The 20,232-nt window shown below is 36.5% G+C and overlaps 1 long non-coding RNA gene and 1 pseudogene across 1 annotated transcript; one reads left to right on the forward strand and one right to left on the reverse strand.

Moving 5' to 3' along the window:
- Nucleotides 1–20,107, reverse strand: LOC128014312 (uncharacterized). Its single transcript, XR_008183519.1, has 4 exons — nt 20,028–20,107; nt 19,819–19,953; nt 2,840–2,904; nt 1–552 (listed from the first exon to the last, which is right to left on the reverse strand). It is a non-coding gene; the product is annotated as an uncharacterized LOC128014312 (long non-coding RNA).
- LOC128014311 (ornithine decarboxylase antizyme 2-like) overlaps nt 18,689–20,232 on the forward strand; it is a 10,081-nt pseudogene continuing 8,537 nt past the window's right edge.

Here is a 20,232-nt window from a genome sequence, read left to right on the forward strand (position 1 = left end):
GTGAGCAAAAGTTATTTTTATTTTTTTATTAACATTTTTTTTACCAACCCAAAATGTTTGCATTGTAGTGTACTTCAAAAGATTCATTTTAAAAACAACAACAACATTGCTATCATGTATTCTGCCCAAATCAACAAAAATGATCTCGTATCACTCAAACAAACACATCAGAACACCACAAATTCCACAATTTTTACAGACGTGCAGTTATTTACTTGCCTGATATGAATCTGAAAGCACCGAGAACCATTTACAACAAGCAGAGGCTGATTACATCAGGGAAATGGAAATTAGCCGTATATGGACTCGATGACCAGGATGAGGAAGTTGAATCATGGAAATTTGAAAACATCATTTTACTTGGGTTGGCAAGAGAGGTTCTTACCTAACACCAGAGGAATGCAGAGAGAGAGAGACGCTAGTGACTGAAGCGTGTAGTTTACCATCAGTCTGTCGATTCCTCCAAAATCTGTGACCTTTCACCTTTTCAAGCAGATTAGTTTGATCTCTGGAGCTCCTTATGCTGATGTTTGACCCACGGTTTACAGTTTACTGTTACAGCAAAGGAACAAACAGAAATGAACAAGTTTGTGAGGTTTTCTTGTTGCTGGCTGTGCATCAGGTGAAAAAACTGTTATGCATTTATTTGATAAAACAAATACAGTAAAAAAAAAAATTATTGTATGTATATATATATATATATATATATATATATATATATGTATATATATATATATATATATATATATATATATATATATATATATATATTCTATTTGAAAAAATCTTAATTTTCCCAGCTTTTGACTGCCACTGTAGGATAGCAATACAATTTGATACTTCAGTGTCCTTCCAAAAAAAATCCCAAAGAGTCAAAACAACATGGTAACATCACAGTACATTTTGAAACAGCAGTAACCTTGGCTAAACTGTGGAAACTCTTCCATCACAATTAATTTAGATCCTTACTGTGTGTCTTAGAGATCTCAGAGATAGAGCCATGTGTGTGTGGTTATCCCACAGGTCTCTCCAGGCTTCCTTTTGCATCAGAGCCATCCCGGTGAGCTCCACTTAACAGGTTAAATATTTAATGCTAGCACCGAACTGCCACGTTGAGTTTAGATCCAGACAGCTCTCTATACTATCCACAGAGCCTGCATCATTCAACAACTCTAGTTCCCTCATCTATTCCCTGCAAAAACACAATGCGAGATATAAAGTCGTAGATACCTTTTTTTTTGTGTGTGGCAGAAACAAACAAACAAAAAAACGTAGAATTGCAAGATAAAAGTTCAGTTCTGAGAAGAAAAAAAGTTGCAAGTAAATGTATGTATAATGATAAAAAGTCACATTTCTTTTTTTTTCATGGCAGAAACAGAAAAAATGAAAAGTGCAATTTTTTATTTCTCAGAATTGTACGAAATAATATTCATTTCAGTTACTTTTTTACTTTAGTTCCTGTGACGTAAACGTAGATATTTGCAGTTGTGTTTATAGTCTTTAACAACCTCTTTCTTTTATAACAGCCTCTTTGCAAAGCTGCATCATACTGTGACATAACCATTAAACAATCTGAACTGTATATATTATAATGTTGCATTAAACGTAATGGGAATTTGTTAAATCTGCAGAGTGGCAGGCTCTAAACACGAGGTTTGACAGACTTTGTACACATTGTTCTCCTCAATCAAAGGCCGGTTCTTCTTGTTACTGAATTGTGCAAAAATAAGAAAAGTAATTATGATTCATTTCCAAGGCATTGACAAATCTGTGTTAGATTGCGCAGCGGTTCATAAATTTGGGTAAATGAGTTCTTTTGGTTTTGCTGTGGCCTTCGGTTGGGGGATGCGAGGCATTGTGGGATGCCGGACAGATTTCGTGCTTATATCATGAGGCAAAACTCCTCCACGCTGGGATAACGAGCGCTTTCCTGGTTTGAATTGCACTCGTTATTCATCAACCATGTCACATTCCAGTGCAGTGACATCACAATGAAAGCCTCTCCTCTAGTAATCAGATTCCTGCGGCATAATCTCTCCTTTCCTCTGATCAGTGCAGCTATGTCCATAGAGAGAGGAATGCACGCATGAGATTATTTGCAATAGCTATAATATTATGCAATGCACAGGTTTGTGCCTTCTGAATTGGCATTCAAACAATAAAACCATCAAAGCAGTCAGAAACTGAACATACTTATACAACAAACATCATTGTGAATGATAATGGGGGAAATAGCCAAATAACTAGCCTACTGAAAATATGGGTCATTCTCTCAAATACGAGGTCAGGATGGTTGAGGAATCATTAGAGCATCCTTTGTTTTGTCAGATTCATGAATATGTAGTTATGGAAATGTGTCGGTGTTGGTCTTTTTCTCTCTGAATCAGTGCAGGTTTGAAAGTTTCACGTTCTCTCTCTCACGTCATGGAAGAATTCAGAGGATTTCGCGCATTTCTGGCGCAGGTGAAGTCCTGTCACGAAGCGTTTGGATCATTCGAAAGCACTAGTCTTTCTGGCTTTCTGTGTCTCAGATCTGCTTACACATCCAAACAGGTTTCACGTGAGCAGCATGCTTTGTGAAACGCAATACTGTGGAAAAACAGTCGAAAGAAGGACAGAAGGAGATTCTGCTTATTGTGTCCAGCTGTTTATCTCTGGAGATGTTTGTATGTGTGAGGGAGAAGATGATTCTGTATCCTTCTAAGAAACTTCAGCCGATTAGAATTCAGATTTTTACAGCATATACAGCCATAAACACAGAATCCATGATTTCCTCTTATATTATTCGCCCGTAGCATACAATGAATACACATCTCAAGTGTAGTTTATTGGTACTGACCTCTGCAGCTCATATTAAGAAGGTATGCACCACAATCGAGACTTTTCATCAAGCTTGCAAGGAACCTGGTGAAAGATAAGAAGTTATTGTTGATTATTGTAATACTTGTTACACATTAGCGTCCCCTTGTGGAGATAGTTTTAGTATACTATAACAGTAGGGCTATAGTAGCCTACTGTCCACTGTATATTTTTACCATTTTTGTCTTTAATTATTCGTGTTTATCCACCTTATTTATCCACTTGTATTTTTTTATCATGTTATTATTTTAAATAATAAACTGCCATACTGTCATAATTCTAAACACACTGTTTGTTGCACAAATAGTTTTACTGTTTACTACACTTTTTCATCTATAGCGACTTATGAATGAAAACAGGTTACTCCTGCCTTGAAAAATAAGGTGGATAAAAGCAATTGCATTGATTTCTATCCAATTTTAAATTATAAACAGCAGATGGCGCTATCTGCATGACTACTTTTACAGTGACATATCAGCTCCTTCTTTTTCACACAGTTGACCCCTGACCTCTTATGCAGTGGATTGAATTTTGACTCAGTTACATTTAAAGGCAGTAATGCAATTTCTGTGTGTATGTGTGTGTGTGTGTGTGTGTGTGTGTGTGTGTGTGTGGTGAAATCAATATCTGTATGTGTATTTAGGTCAGGGTTTGGTTGTTGGGAATATAAACCCAAGCAGAGGCTTTCTGCTGTTGTCAGCATAGAGAAATGATGTAACACATTTTTCACAAGATTTGAGTTTTTTGAGATTTTCTCTAAATCACTAACACTTGCTGATGAGATGCGCAAAGCATCTGCAAAGCTAGGTTGTGTGTGTGTGTGTGTGTGTACGTGTGTGTGTGTGTGTGTGTATGCTTCTTTAAGAGTTAGATGATCCTCATAACAGCATTATTTCATACACCAGAGAGTGAGAGACATCTGCCTATGTATCAGATATTTTATCTAAAGAATTGTTGTTCCAAATCTGTATGACTTTTTTGTGCAATAAAAAATAAAAAATGTGCAAAAACCACACATCACATGGTCTTTTTACCACAAAATCTGTATTTTATTATTTATTTATTTATTTTTGCATTTTTTCCCCAGTACAAAATGTCTAAACATTGTTCAGATAAGGTCTATTTACATAAGAAGCAAGATTGTGAAAAACATGTATTTTTGGAGAATATAGATAACTTCATAGTTTATTGTTTTGGGCATAAAAAACTTCTTACAGTCTTACATCAGCTGCTGTATTTTGAAGGCTTTATTTGTGCTCACTGCGAGTCATGAGATGAATACATGCAGGTCAAGTGTTCCACATCACTGCAAACAAACACACTGAAAAACATACAGAGCGAGTTCTGAAGAAAATGTAAATGCTGTTTGCTCATGCAGAAGTTGGCGTGTTATGGTCCGTTCAAGGCATTGCTATGTGACTGCTTACTGGCTAAATACTGGCTAAAAGTCAAGAGTCAAAAGTGCTGATATTTCATTAATAGCTGGTACTTTAGATTTAATACAGATATTTGAGTGTGTCATTTTGACACGCAGCAGGAACAAGTACGAGTTTAGATCCTGTTCACCTTTCTCTCTCTGTCTTGACGTTCATGGCACTGATCTAAGGTTTCCTCTTCATGCGAGAAGTTTCCGGAATACATGTTTCCCAGCACGCAGTGCTTCGCTTTGAGGTCAAAGACACTCTGACCACACACCAAGTGATAAAAATCACATTATAAACCACAGAGCACATGCTTTTCCTCTTTCTCTCGCTGCAGTGCTGTACAATTAACACAACAAAAGCAAACTAAAAGGCTTAGTTCACCAAAAAAACTTGCTTAAAATGTACATGCACTCAGGCCGTCCAAGATGTAGATGAGTTTGTGTCTTCATCAGATTTGGAGAATGTAGCATAAAATTATTTACTCACCAATGGATGCTCTAGAGTGAATGGGTGCCGTCAGAATGAGAGTCAAACCATTGATAAAAACATTCACACCACTCCAGTCCATCACCTGACATCTTGTGAAACAGAAAGCTGCATGATTGTAAGAAACACATCCGTCGCATTTTAACATTTTAACTTTAAACGGTTGCTTCTGATTAAAATATGAGTCCATAATCATTAAAAAATGTGTCCTCTCACATCAAAATCCACCCACATATATGTATAGAACAGTTTTTCACTTGTAAACAGTGCTTGATCTGTGTGTATTTCTCTCCTTTTTCAGACGAAATGACTTTCCCACTTTAGAGAAAACTATTTTATGGACGCAGCAGAACACATATTTTAGCCAGAAGCAATGATTTGAAGTTCAAAACGTTTCAATAATTGATTTGTTTTGTATAAATACGCAGTCTTTTTCTTCAAACGATGTTAGCTGATGGACTGGAGTGGTGAGGATTACTGTGGTGATTTTATCAGCTGTTTGGACTCTCATTCTGACGGCACCCATTCACTACAGAGGATCCAGTGGTGAGCAAGTCATGTAATGCGACATTTCTCCAAATCTCCTAAACAAACTCATCTACATCTTGGATGGCCTGAGGGAGAACTATTCCTTTAATGTTGTGACTGCGGTTGTTGTGTCAGTTGAAAGAGGAAAGTATGTGCTTTATGTGATTTTTTTTCGTTCATATACTTGACCTCAAGTATGAGTCAGACCGGAGCTCTTCCCGCTTCTTGTTTTGCAGCGATTCAGTCACGCAGAAACAGACTCCGCGAGGGGAAGTATGGGAGGAATTCCCTGGGCTTGGCACAAATCTGCCCCTCTAAAGCCCTGCTGTGCAGTTTGGCCTACTTCAGGCCGTGTGGACAGAGCAGGGCCAGAACGCTGAAACCTGTGTTATTCTACAGATGTTTACAGGCTTGCTGGGAAGAGCACAGAGGCCCGGACATACCCGGAATATCTGCCCCCTCAAATCGCTCTGTGTTTAAACACAGAGATTAAGGGAAGCAGGGCAGTAACAACACACCGATTAAGTGCTCAACAATGTTTTAGTGTCAGAACGCCATGCATCGGTCCATGCTTCCTATAAGTTCTAGTAAGCAGCTCAGTGTGCGTAGATCTAATACCAAAAAAACAAGAGCCCTTTCAGTATCATGGACTTCCTACAATGCTTGATTTGCAAATTGTGTTTTCCCTATTGTTTTAGAAGGGTCCTTCTTTAAAATGTAGATTTTTCAGGCTTACATTCAGGCTTCATCTTTAAGTTGTTGAAATGTTTATTCTTTATATTATTTAATAAAAATAAAAAAAGATGACAAATTCACACAATCTCATGATTCTACACCGAATTTTTTTAATGCTAGTTTTATCCCTCTTCTTAAGTAAATGTTGCATGGAATTTTAAGCAGTGTTACCTAAAAATCTTTAGTTGGCAATACTTAAACGTTTGAATATCCCATTGAACTACAACAATTTACAGATGTAGAAACATGTCTGACTTGTTCTAAAATTTAGTTGAATGTTAGTATGTTTGAAATAGTGCACTATGTGTGTGTGTGCCTGGTATTTCCTACATCGTGAGGACCAAATGTCTCAACAAGGATAATACTAGTAATTTTGACCTTGTGGGGAGATTTATTTTTTTGGTCCCCATGAGGAAAACTGATTGTAAATCATACCGAAATTAAGTTTATATATATATTATATATATGTATGTGTGTGTGTGTGATTCAAATGATTCACGATCCCGCTCCGAACTACCGAACTGATTCAAATAATTTGCGATCCCCAAACTGACTCGAATGATTCGCGAACCCGCTTTGAACTCCCGAACTGACTCAAATGATTCGCGAACCCGCTACGAACTCCCGAACTGATTCAAATGATTCGCGAACCCGCTACGAACTCCCGAACTGACTCAAATGATTCGCGAACCCGCTTTGAACTCCCGAACTGACTCAAATGATTCACGAACCCGCTACGAACTCCCGAACTGACTCAAATGATTCGCGAACCCGCTTTGAACTCCCGAACTGACTCAAATGATTCGCGAACCCTCTACGAACTCCCGAACTGATTCAAATGATTCGCGATCCCCAAACTGACTCAAATGATTTGCAAACCCGCTTTGAACTCACGAACTAACTCAAATGATTCGCGATCCCGCTACGAACTTCCGAACTGACTCAAATGATTCGCGAATCCCAAACTGACTCAAATGATTCGCGAACCCGCTTTGAACTCCCGAACTGATTCAAATGATTCGCGAGGCCGCTACGAACTTATAAGCTAAAAAACAAGACCTCAACAGATAGTGATGGTATTGACATGAAAATAATAAAAAACACAATTGATTGCATTATTAAACCATTATATTATATAATTAATTATTCTTTTACAGAAGGAGTTTTTCCAGATAGTATTAAAATTGCTAATGTAATACCTTTTTTTAAAACTGGAGATAAACATATTTTTAATAACAATAGACCAGTATCTCTCCTACCTCAATTTTCCAAAGTGTTTGAAATTTTTTTTTTTAATAAATTAGACAACTTTTTTGAAAAACATGAATTAATAAATGAAAATCAGTACGGATTTAGGTCAAATAGGTCTACAAGTTTGGCTATCGTGAAAATTATTGAAGACATTACAAACGCAATAGATAGAAATAAATACACAATAGGAGTGTTCATTGATTTAAAGAAGGCATTTGACACTATAGATCATCAAATTCTTATTTCTAAATTATATACTTGTGGAATTAGAGGAGTTGTACTGGACTGGTTAACTAGCTATTTACAACAATGACAACAATATATTGAGTTTGATTGTTATAGGTCAGAATGTAGGAATATTGAATGTGGACTTCCACAAAGTTCAATTTTAGGACCCAAACCTTTTATTTTATATATAAATGAGATTTGTGAAGTTAAAAGTAAAAAAAAATTACACTATGTATTATTTGCAGACGATACAAATTTATATAGTCCAGCAAAATGACTCGAAAACTTTAGCTAATAATACTGAAGATGAAATGGTTAAACTAAAATTGTGGTTTGATGTAAATAAATTATCTTTAAATTTGAATAAGACAAAGTTTATGCTATTCAGCAATAAAAGAAAGGAGGAAGTCAGCTTATCTATAAACAATGTAAATATTGAGAAGGTGTCTGAAATCAGATTTTAAGGAGTCACTTTAGATGAGAAATTGACGTGGAAAAGTCATATATTGCATGTAAAAAATAAGATGGCAAAAAGCCTATTTATTTTGAATAAGGTTAAATACAGTTTACCGTATAATACAATGAAAATGTTATATTGTTCAATGATTTTGCCTTATTTAAACTATTGTGTAGAAATATGGGGAAATACATATCATAGTAACACTATGCCTTTATTTATTTTACAGAAAAGAGCCATTCGCATTATTTTCAAAGCAGGATATAGAGACCACACAAATCCACTCTTTATTAGGTCAGGATTATTAAAACATTAAGACATTGTAGGATTACAAACTCTGTTGGTGATGTTCAAAGCTAGAAGTAAAGCTCTTCCACATGACTTACAAAAATTATTTGTTTTTACTTCTGAAGATGGAAATCACAGAAGGCCGTATGACTTTAAACATCTAATAGCACGATCAAACCTGAAACATGTGTTTGTCCGTTGCTGGAGTAAAAGCTTGGAATTCTCTAAGGAAAGATTTAAAAAGTTGTAAAAATATTTTGCCATTTGAAAGGAGTTATAAAAAGAAACAACTTGAATTATATCAAACTCATTTTTGATTTGGATTGTATGTGATCATTGTAAAACGTTTAAACAAATATCAGATATGTTGGAGTTCGGGTGATGGTGGAGGGAACGATACTAATGACATCTGTTAATATATTTTGGGTGATGTTAATGTCATCTATTACTAATTTTAATAATGTTAATGCCATCTACTATTTATGTTTATAAAGGGGGCAGATAAATATAAGAATATTATTCTTCTATCTGCTCCTTTCTGGTCATGGAATTGTAAAGGAAAATTCAAATTAATTGTATGTGTTTTGTACAAATAATGCATTTTCATGAAAAGAATAAAAGAGAAAAGAAGAAATATTCGCGATCCAGCTCCGAACTCCCGAACTGATTCAAATGATTTGCGATCCCCAAACTGACTCAAATGATTCGCTATCCCGCTACGAACTCCCGAACTGACTCAAATGATTCGCGATCCCGCTCCGAACTCCCGAACTGATTCAAATGATTCGCGATCCCCAAACTGACTCAAATGATTCGCGATCCCGCTACAAACTCCCGAACTGACTCAAATAATTTGCGAAGCCGCTCCGAACTCCCGAACTGAATCAAATGATTTGCGATCCCCAAACTGACTCAAATGATTCGCGATCCCGCTCCGAACTCCCAAACTGACTCTAATGATTCGCGATCCCCAAACTGACTCAAATGATTCGCGATACCGCTCCGAACTCCCGAACTGACTCAAAAAAATTCGCGATCACGCTCCGAACTCCCGAACTGATTCAATGATTCGCGATCCCCAAACTGACTCAAATGATTCGCGAACCCGCTACGAACTCCCGAACTGATTCAATTGATTCGCGACCTTGGTCCGAACTCCCGAACTGATTCAAATTATTTGCGATCCCTAAACACTTGCAGTTAACCAAATGAAACAATGCACATTTTAATGCTATAAAAGTGTGTGTAACCCCTCTCACCCGGGTCCTCTCTGACGCTCCTCGCACTCGCTCCGAGCGGGGCTCGAACCCGGGTCTCCGGCATGGGAGGCGGACGCACTAACAAGGAGGCTAAATGGCTACAGCCACTAGCGTCTGTCGCTAGTGCGTCTCTTGAGATCGGGGAGTGAGGTTTACCTGCACAGCACTACTCGCTGGCCTCCGTTACACTCACCCCCTAAACCTCACTCCCATCCGGGTCACGGCACCAATGTAACCCCTCTCACCCGGGTCCTCTCTGACGCTCCTCGCACTCGCTCCGAGCGGGGCTCGAACCCGGGTCTCCGGCATGGGAGGCGGACGCACTAACAAGGAGGCTAAATGGCTACAGCCACTAGCGTCTGTCGCTAGTGCGTCTCTTGAGATCGGGGAGTGAGGTTTACCTGCACAGCACTACTCGCTGGCCTCCGTTACATGTGCACATCCAGAGAATTAAACAGCAGATGTTCATGTTAACAACTTCTTTAACTTGAGAAAACGCTGCTAATACACATACATTTGTTAATAAAGTAAATAAAACGAAAACATTAATGTTTTAATGCTACTGAATAAAAATAAAAGATCTACTGGAAAGTCTTTGCTCATCATGACAGGACCTGGATCAGTGAGCTGCGTCTGGGGCCGATGACGTCACTTCCAGGGAGGCATGTTGTACACGCCCCCGTCCCTTGACCCCGCCCCCAAGTCAAAACGTGCAGAAAAGTGAAGCGCAAAGGAAAAATGGTAACGCAAGCTCAAATTAGACTGACACGCAAAATAAAGCAGCGTTGCAAATAAATTAATAGATATGACCATGGAAAATATTTATTGCAAAATCATTGTTTCATTTGTTTTGCAATTCTTCATTTTTGTTTGCAAAAAGCAAATGTATTTTCCTCAATACTTTAATTTTCGTTTGCAAAACTTTATTTTCTTTTGCAAAACGTAAATGTTTTGCGTATATATACACCGTTAAGTTGACTCCATAGGAAACTAGTGTGAGTGTGTGTGTGTGTGTGTTGTTAAGATGCATGCAGTGTTCAACCATTACACGTGATTGTGATTTGAAAATGACTAAAAATAGAGATTACAGAACAACAGTAAACATCTGTAACAAATAAGAGTAAGCATCAACATTCTTTTTTGATATTGGTGTTTTATGTTTGTGTGTGTGGTATAGAGTTGAGTATGTTGTTTACTCAATGTTTGTGGTTGTGTGTGTTTGAGGGCAGTGAAGTGCTGAGTATGTAATATGTGGTGTTGTATGCTTGTTGACTTGCATGTGTGAGTTGTGCAATGTTCTGTGGCATTAAAATGCATTTGCAATTTCCCTTTATTTACAAAGCACGTCTGCGGCACATTACGGCTCGAAGAGGTTTTGTTCAATCCTCCACGTGATGCCAACCCACGCCAGGAGCAATTCAGAAGGGAAGCGACAGGATTCACCAGACCATGTGATTTGCCTGTCCTGTTTTTGTTTGTGTGTGTCTGTTTGTTCTATATGGTTGGTTAAATGTTTGTTTTGTCTGGTTTAATTCTGTTTATTCCATTCATACAACTACTGCAATTAAATTCCAATCCTTGTCCTTTTTGGAAATGGAATTTGTGGTGTCATATAACAATGTGTTTTTTTAACTTCAAAGATTAAACTCTCGTCATTCATTTCTGGTCTCCTTATATTTTGAAATTGACAGGATTTTGTGTTTTTTTAATTTTATTTTGGGCAGCTACGGCATCAGTCAAAATAGTAGTAGCAGAAAGCCACTTCTGAAACATGCCGTGGCACAGCTTGTGTACTTTTAATAAAATTAATTAATTAAGTAATTAATGTCAGTGATGGGGACAAAAAAAAAATTTCAGGCATTTGACAAATTTAAATGAAAAATGTGTAAAACAAAATAGCATAACCATTTAATTTTATAAATGGTAAAGTTACAAAATGCCTTTTTAATGAGTTTCTTGATTAGATGAAATCATTATCATTACTAAAAATTCAAGCAACATGTTTGTCACAACACAATCTCGTGGCAATTTGTAACTATTTTACATTTTGGAGAATTTGTGGCTTATACATATGAATTTGTACAACCTCGTGCAGTCTGCATATAGTTAAGGATTAAAAGTGGCCTTTCATGCTTACTTTTATCTAAAAATCTTCTTGTAACATAGTTTTCCTCTAATATTGGGTTCGTTTGTTGACATATTTGAAAAATGACCTAGAAGTTACATTTCTATTTTAGTTGTTTCAGAGAACATACTACACAACAAATCACACAAAACCAGGAAAGATGGAAGAAGAATGATGATGTTTGCTAAGATTAATCAAGAGTAAGGTTGAACTACAGACAGATGAAATTATAGTTACACTAATCCACCAGCCAGACCGGCACAAACTAGCCTAAACCAGAACAAAAATTAATGGTCAAAGCTGGTGTTTTATGTAAAGAAGTAGGTAATCATGTGAGAGAAGTCGGTCTTGGTGACCGGAAGTGGTTTTTTGTAGCTTTCTATTTGATAAAAGACTGAATATAATGCTACCAGCCATTATGTAAGACAGGAACAGTGTGCATTCATAATTATTCACGTTTTCATTGCGCAAGCTGCTGCATTGGTCACGTTCTAGCTTCCTACCGGGAGTCATTTCAATAAACAACACCCTAAAACAGACATTACCGGTCAGCATGGTTCATTTCCAGTCTGGAGATCTTTGAAGTTACACAAATACACACACATACACACTATACACACTATCCCATTACCAGTTTTAAAATTAGTTTAGGAGGAAACAGAAATAGACCAATAACCATAAAGAGCAGGCACCGTGGGAGCATAACCAGCGGAAACGTAAACAGAATTATGGGAAACAGAACTTTCTTTTCTCTATGGGTTTCTGGGTCCAGAGTGTACTGTAGTCCCACACCCTGATCCAGCACAGTGTGTGTGTGTGTGTGTGTGTGTGTGTTTGTTCAGACATTGTTGAACAAACATTGTTTCTCCACTTCCTCAGTTGTTCTTTTACTGCACTTCTGATGCTTTTGGTGGAAGTGAGTCTCTGCTGACGGCCCAGGCTGGTGCGCTGAACCCATTCCCACGACCTGCTGCCCTTCCTACACACACTCGCACAGTTCACTAAAAGATTGTGCCATTTTTTTTTTCTCAAAGCATGGTGTGCAAAAATAGACTCAGATGGGAACAGTGAAAAGTCAGGGATCTCAGGACAAAAATAAAGGGTGCAATACTCCAATAAGCATAAATATATTCTATAAATAATATATCTTAATAATATATTTAAATTATAAATACATTATATACATATCATATACATATTATACAAAAATATATATGACAATTCTTTTTTGTGTGTATCTATATCTATATCTCTATCTATATATATCTCTATCTATCTATCTATCTATCTATCTATCTATCTATCTATCTATATATATATATATATATATATATATATATATATATATATATATATATATATATATATATATATATATAAATATGCATAATATATACATAATATATACACTCCTTTCTCTCTGTGTGTGTGTGTACTAGACACTTTTTCTGCAGGGACAGAGAGCTCTCGGATTTCATAAAAAATATCTTACTATAACTTGAGTTCTGAAGATGAAGGGAGGTGTTACAGGTTTGGACTGACATGAGGGTGAACAATTAGAATTAGAATTTTCATTTTTGGGAGAACTGACCCTTTAAATATAAATTTGAATTGAATAACCTAATCTCTTCTGTAAGGTATGACAGTACGGATGAACTGACTGTAAGAGGACGAGGCGTGCTGTGCTCTTGGAGGTTAATCCGATGCCACATAAGCGTCTGTAATCAGCTGTCCTATGGGGAACACCGCAATGGAAACTCAAGAGCCAGAACACAAAGTATTAGTGCCAATCAGCTTAATGCCGTGCACCACAAAACCCCTGACGCGTGTACACAGAACCTCTGCTCCCTGGTGCCAGACACACGCCAGCATCCCTAACCATCCATCAGGGGTCAGGGGTCAAAAGGGAACAGAATGTCTTTTACTGAAGTGTGTAGTCAGTAAGGACCGAATATACTCAGGTGAGTGCGCACGAGGAACATTCTGAACTCAGCATCACTTCCGAAATATCATTCGGCTGGATTGGGACATTACACTGTAGCTTAGCAGCCCGTGTCATAGAGTCACAGCTCAGGTCAGAAATGAGACTGAGACAGGGCACTTTCACATCACAAACACATTCTTAAAGCGATAGTTGACCCCAAAATTCACATTGTGTACACCCTCATGTCATTCCAAAGCCATAAAACCTTATGTGTTAATAAAACCCTAATGCAGGGATTCCCCAAAAAAATGGTCAGCCCTTAAAATAAAATAGTTGTTGAAAAATTGCAGAATAAATTTATATTTCAATACTTTAACAACAGACTCATATTTTTACAGTTCTCTGATGTTGGTTAATGGTCACACTGACATCACATGCAGGTAAACAAACACATTAATTGTATTTAACATTTTTACGACTGAATTAACTAGGTTTGTACTAACTCACTATTCACTCTCTATCAACTCACTAATGTAATGTTTAATGCATTTTATGATGTTGACATCAAAACATGGAATATTTTTCTTTTTCTTTGCTCTTTTTATATCAATGGTACATTTAAAACTAATTTGATAAAAAAAATGTAATCTAAAAGTAATCTAAAAGTAATCTAAAAAGTAGTCAGATTATATTCCCCAAAATAAGTAACCGAGATTATGTTACTAAGTAAGTAATCTTAATCAAGTAATAAACGGTGATAGCTAGGGTGTGTTGCGTGGCTGTTAGGACATCTCTAGGGTATTTCAGGTCTTCTCAACAAGTCACTCTCTTTTTATTAATAAAGTATCACTAAACAAGATATGAATGAAGCTGAAATCAGAAGCGGTTTACAGGCGTTGCCTGCCTGTGACGGATAGTATCTCTCCATTCGGCTCAGAGCTGATTACCTGACACAATAAACAAGCATTTCCTGGATGTACAAGAGCGCCAGAGAGGAAAAGATACAATGGAGCTTTTAATAGATCAGCAGGCAGATGCTGTCCATGGAATAAAACACACTCTCTGTTCCCACTGGCCCCTCAGAACTGCCTGTCCTACATGCGTTTGTAGCAGGGCTGACAAATCATGCCAAAGGGGTTTTGTAGTCCAGAATCTTGTGTTTACTTTAAGAGTTACTGCTATAACAAACTTTGACTTTAGCAAATATTCAGTTATTTGATGACTATTGTTGTTATGCATCTGTCAGTGGCCGGCAGGCTGAATCATTATTGAGCATCCTTATGGAAAAGGGAATATATTTTTGTTGTTTGTTTGGCCCTGGAGGGTTCAGAAAGCCTCAGCTTGAGAGAAAACACACAGAAGGACGTTTGAAAGAAACTGTGGCGATATCTCAGGTGATAAACTTTAAGGTCGTCCAACTAGTTTATCAGTTTCATACACCACCAAATCAGACGGTTGCTAACGCCACACCTACTGTTGCCCATAAGAAACCATAATCAAACACACAGCCAATGTAATCACATGTCAACAAGAACAAATGAGCTATGAAATCTAATACTGAACCCAATTGCAAGTGTTGCCTTTCATTTCTGTGGTTTCTGTTCTCATAATGAGATTCAACTTTAAAGAAGGCCACAGCCCAGCTTGATTAAGTTCCCATACCGCAGTGTTTCTCAACCCCAGCAAATGCAAATAAGAAATTTTAATGCATAATTAGGATAAAATGATCTGGATCTTGGAGCAAAACCAGTTGAAAACCCCTGCCCTATGCTGTCTAGAATGATTTAGGACCCTGTTGGGTTTCCAATACTACGAAAATTCAAACCGAGTAGAGTTAAACCCTATAAGATATTGACTGCCTTGTAGGTTCTCTCTGGAGGTCATACACTTCACTCACTGAGACTGATCTTGATCTTCACTCACCGCCGTGTAACGATCACATCGCCTGGTGTCCGGTTTTTGATCCTTTAATCTCTTGGTCCAGGGTTGTTTCCATTATCAGCTCTTACATAACAATTCCTGCTTCAAAAGTCATGTAGAGGTCTTAAAAATAAATAATAAAGGAAGCATAAAGGTATTTTTACGGTGCCCAGAAGGTGACATGGTCGATTCACTTAGTTTTGTCATGAGAACATTTTGTCAACATCCTTATTTCTATTATTTAGAAATTATTCTATTATTATAGAAATTATTACATTATTAAATTATTATATTAACAATAGGCCTTGGCTATTGGACTGTATTATGAGCGAAAGTCAGCATTCAAATTTATCATGAATAAATGTTACATAAGGTGCATAATATAAAATAGGCCTACAAGAAAACATTTTTATCCATCCTAAAGTCTTGTCAGTCCATTAACGGATAGTCTTTTTTCTGTAATATTTGTGTATTATTATTATTATTAGCCTATTATTATTGGTTATATTTTTATATTCGTTTATATTCATTTTACCCCTTCATTTTGATCTCTTTACTTAATGTTCTCAATACTTTTGTAAATATCTGGAAATGATCGACATGAAAATCAAGCTTTGATTATGTTGACTGGAATATTTGGTGGAATGCAGTTTAAATTAAACATATATTTAATTTAATTTTGGCTAATTAATGGACCATAATTATAAATACTATAGTATACCGTTCATGAATTAACCATTCACATAGTTTCGTTTGTAAATGAAAACACCAAAGGCTCATTTATCACCACACATGGGCATAAATATAAAGTTAAAACTTTATTGGCATAATTGTCAGGCGTTTATTTACAAAATAAATAGGCTAGCAAATACTAGCATAAATAAACAAAACATTAACTAGGTTAAAGCGATACACACATTTAAAGGGAAATAAGCATATATGACAATAAACATAAAAATGTAATGTGATAATAGTAATAATATAAAAATATTAAAAAAGTTTAATGTTAATACATATTTTTAGCTTTTTTGAGAATTCCTGGCTTTCTATGGTCACGGTTTGTTTATGCATTAAACTCATGGCCATGAAAAAAATATGTTGTTCCCTCAACATCAGAAGTCGTGCCCACGAGAAATGGATGTCGTTCCCTCAACAAAATGATCTTTGGCCATGACATAATATCACGTTCCCACAAGTTAAAGGGGTCATATGATCCATTTTTAAAGATCATTATTTGGTGTAACAGAATATGTTGACATGCTTTAATAAAAATAAAAAATAAACATTATTTTTCAAATACTGTACATTATTGTAGGCCCTCTATGCCCTGTCTCTCTCAAAGCATTGTTTTCTACAAAGTCCCTCCTTCAAACAAGCAGAGTCTGCTCTGATTGGCCAACTGACCCAGTGCATTGTGATTGGCCGAACACTGCAAGTTACTCGTCGGAAATGTAACACCCCTTTCCTAATCACAAGCCTTATCTTTTTTAAATAAATGTTAAGACAGATAATAATGTTCTTAGTTTACCATCAGTTCAAGCCCGAAAGAGAAACAGAGTCTTGTGACAGTTATGAAGCTCGTATTTGTTTGCAGTACACAAGCCACAGACCATTAAAGGGGTCATATGATGCGATTTAAATTTTTCCTTTCTCTTTGGAGTGTTACAAGCTCTTGGTGCATGAAGAAGATCTGTAAAGTTGCAAAGAGTAAAGTCTCAAATCCAAAGAGATATTCTTTATCAAAGTTAAGACTCTGCCACGCCCCCAAAAATGCCTTGTTTAAACACGCCCCCACATGTCTACGTCACTATGTGGAAATATCTGTGTAATGCTGCCCAAATGTTCAATCAAAGAAACAAGGCTGGTTTCAGTAACTGCAGTAAGTGTTGAAGCAGTCATGTAAGGGAGATGCTGTGTATAGGAGAAAGCAAAAGCACTGTATTTTGGCATAATAACACTATATTAAGCGCAGCTTGATTAATGACTCACACGAGTCACGTGTGCCACCCGCTGGTGCATGCGCAAATAACAGCTGTCTAAAATCTCTGCTGCTGCTGCAAAAACGCGTTCATTTCATGGAAATTCCGCTGCTATTTTGTTTAAAAAGAAGAAATTGCAAACAACGTTGAACAGTGCAAACTGTGCCTTCCAGCAAAGAAAACACTTTCTTCATCGAAGGATTCGGCATTTGCACTTTTAAAAATTTGTTTTATATTTGCAAAGATAAAAAAAAAATATTTGTATTCTCTCTTTTGAAGAAACATTTTCCATTGTCAAAAAATTGTGTTCTTATTATATTTGCTTGGGGCAAAAAAATGAATTTGTATTCTCTATTTTCCTGTTGAAGAAACATTTCCTTAAAATTATTTCTGATTATATTTTCTTCAAAATAAAACAAAATAATCTGTAATACCAATACCATACACTAGATGTCTGTATAGTCCTTTACATATATATTAATTCAGGGCTGTAAAATTCTTAATTAATAAATGTTGTTGTTTTAAAAAATAATATTTGACCTTGAAGTAATCCAGAAGTAATCCAAAAGTAATCAGTTACATTACTTTCTTATTGTGGTACTTGGATTACTTTACTGAATACTTTTTTTATGAAGTAATTAGTAACTGTAACGGAATACATTTTTAAAGTAACCCTCCCAAGCCTGTGTGGCCACGACAAAACTAAGTGAACCGACCATGTCATCTTAAGGGCACCGTATTTTTTACATGACTTGTCAGTTTAATTTCTAAGCATATATTAATAAGATTGCACATCATAGCTGAGAACTGACTTTTTCTGTTGATTTTTCTTAACTTTTGTGATTCAGCTTAAATATATAGGTAAATTACACAAAAACTGGGTTGTTCAGAAACTCTGTTGGAATGTTCAAAGCTGAAAACTTCATTTCCCAGAAACCCTATACTTCAACATTATACTTCTGAATCTCTCCTAAATACCCCTGAAATACTATATGTTTTGGAATAACACATTGCAAATTCACTATGCTGATCTACTGATATTTCAAAATACAATAATTCAAGCAGATACACCGTCACCTCCCTGTTCTGCGTCTGTGTCTCCCATGATTCTCCGCGTTGCATGTCAATGAATATTTATAAAGTACGCGACATTCGATTGGCAGACGTTGCGTGGGCTTATTAATATTAAGCATTTTAGCAGTTCCTCGACGTCAGCGCGCAGTCAGTGCTCAGTGTCAAAACACGGAGCGCTCATCACAGAACACGTCAGTGAGAATTATTATATAGATGATGCATTTCTCCGCGGACTCTCGGCACAACACTCACTCTTTGGTTTATCAGAGTAAAGCGTTCTGCGAGAAAAACATGTGCAACACAGAGGAGAGGTGAGAAAATACACTATTATATTTTATTTTTTACGGTTATGCAACATTTTTCGTGCAAGTTTTTGCAGCTGATGATTATTATTATTATTTGACTATATCTCCTACGTCTTTTGATATGCAATTGATATATTTTAATATATACTTTAAAAGTATTTAAACAAATACACATAAATTAGATTTATTAAATAATAAATCAGAACACACACACACACACACACACACAGGCTATACCACTGAAATACTATAATATTAATAATAATACTAATATATTAATATAAATTAAGTTAGTTTTTCCCTTACATAGTTGTATAATTAGATTTTCATTTAGTAGTTTAAATCTATTTTATGTTTTGTTTGGATATAGAAATGTCAAGTATGTAAATCATGAATGGGCAGGATTTATTGTGACTTTCTGAAGGATCAGACCCACAGACTGTTTTCACAGCGGATTTAATGTCGAGCAGACAGATGAGTGTGCACGAGAGAGAGAAATGATGCTATAAATATTTAATCCATAACCCCATCAACTCAATTAGGATTCATGAGCTGGTAACAGGACCAAATCGCTCGCCTTGCCCCAGAGTTAATTAGTTTTCCGAAAGAATCTAAATTCCTCTTTTGCAATTTCTTAATTTGCATCGAGGATGGAAAACCCAGCACAGATCACCTGTTTTGAAACTCTGGACACCATCAGCAATTGTTTTCAAAGAAATGTGTTTGGTTTTGTAACAAGATTAGCACAAGTGCAGGTGAGAAGCTGATAAACCACATTTAACCTGAGGTTTAAGGTATTCTGAGTGAGGAATACGGGGACAGAACATTAGATAAACATTACATAAGCTAGAAAGTTCTGTTGTTTAGCTGCAACTTCACTGCAGTTGCCCTGTTTATAGAACCATTCACAATTCAAACATCACTGTGAATTCATTGAATAAATATTCGTATTCCCCCCAAATCCATCCACACTTACATTACATGCAAAGTCCTGTTTCTTAGCCTCGCGTAAACAGCTGTTTGTGTTTTTGTTGTTTTACTTGGACTCCATCCAGACTTGCAGCACTCAACAGAGAAACACTTTATTGAAGACTGCAGCAGCACTAAGTCTCTGTCAGGATACAAACATGTCAGATTTGTTGTCTAAGAAGGCGCTTTGTAATCTGATACGTGAAAAACACAAACCTTCCATTTCTCCTGATCAGCAATTGGTCCAAAACACATCCACTGTGAGTTGAAGGTCAGACGTCACCCTTCGAGTCCCTCTCTCTAATGATAACTGTTTTCCTGGAAGACTCGCAGTATCCTGTTTTGGTTTTGACTGTTTCCTGGTCCTTCTCCAAACACTCACCAGAGCCAGTAATTACTGCTCTTAATATTAACCTCTATA

This window comes from Carassius gibelio, chromosome B25 (genome assembly GCF_023724105.1).
Source record: "Carassius gibelio isolate Cgi1373 ecotype wild population from Czech Republic chromosome B25, carGib1.2-hapl.c, whole genome shotgun sequence".
Lineage (NCBI taxonomy): Eukaryota > Metazoa > Chordata > Actinopteri > Cypriniformes > Cyprinidae > Carassius > Carassius gibelio.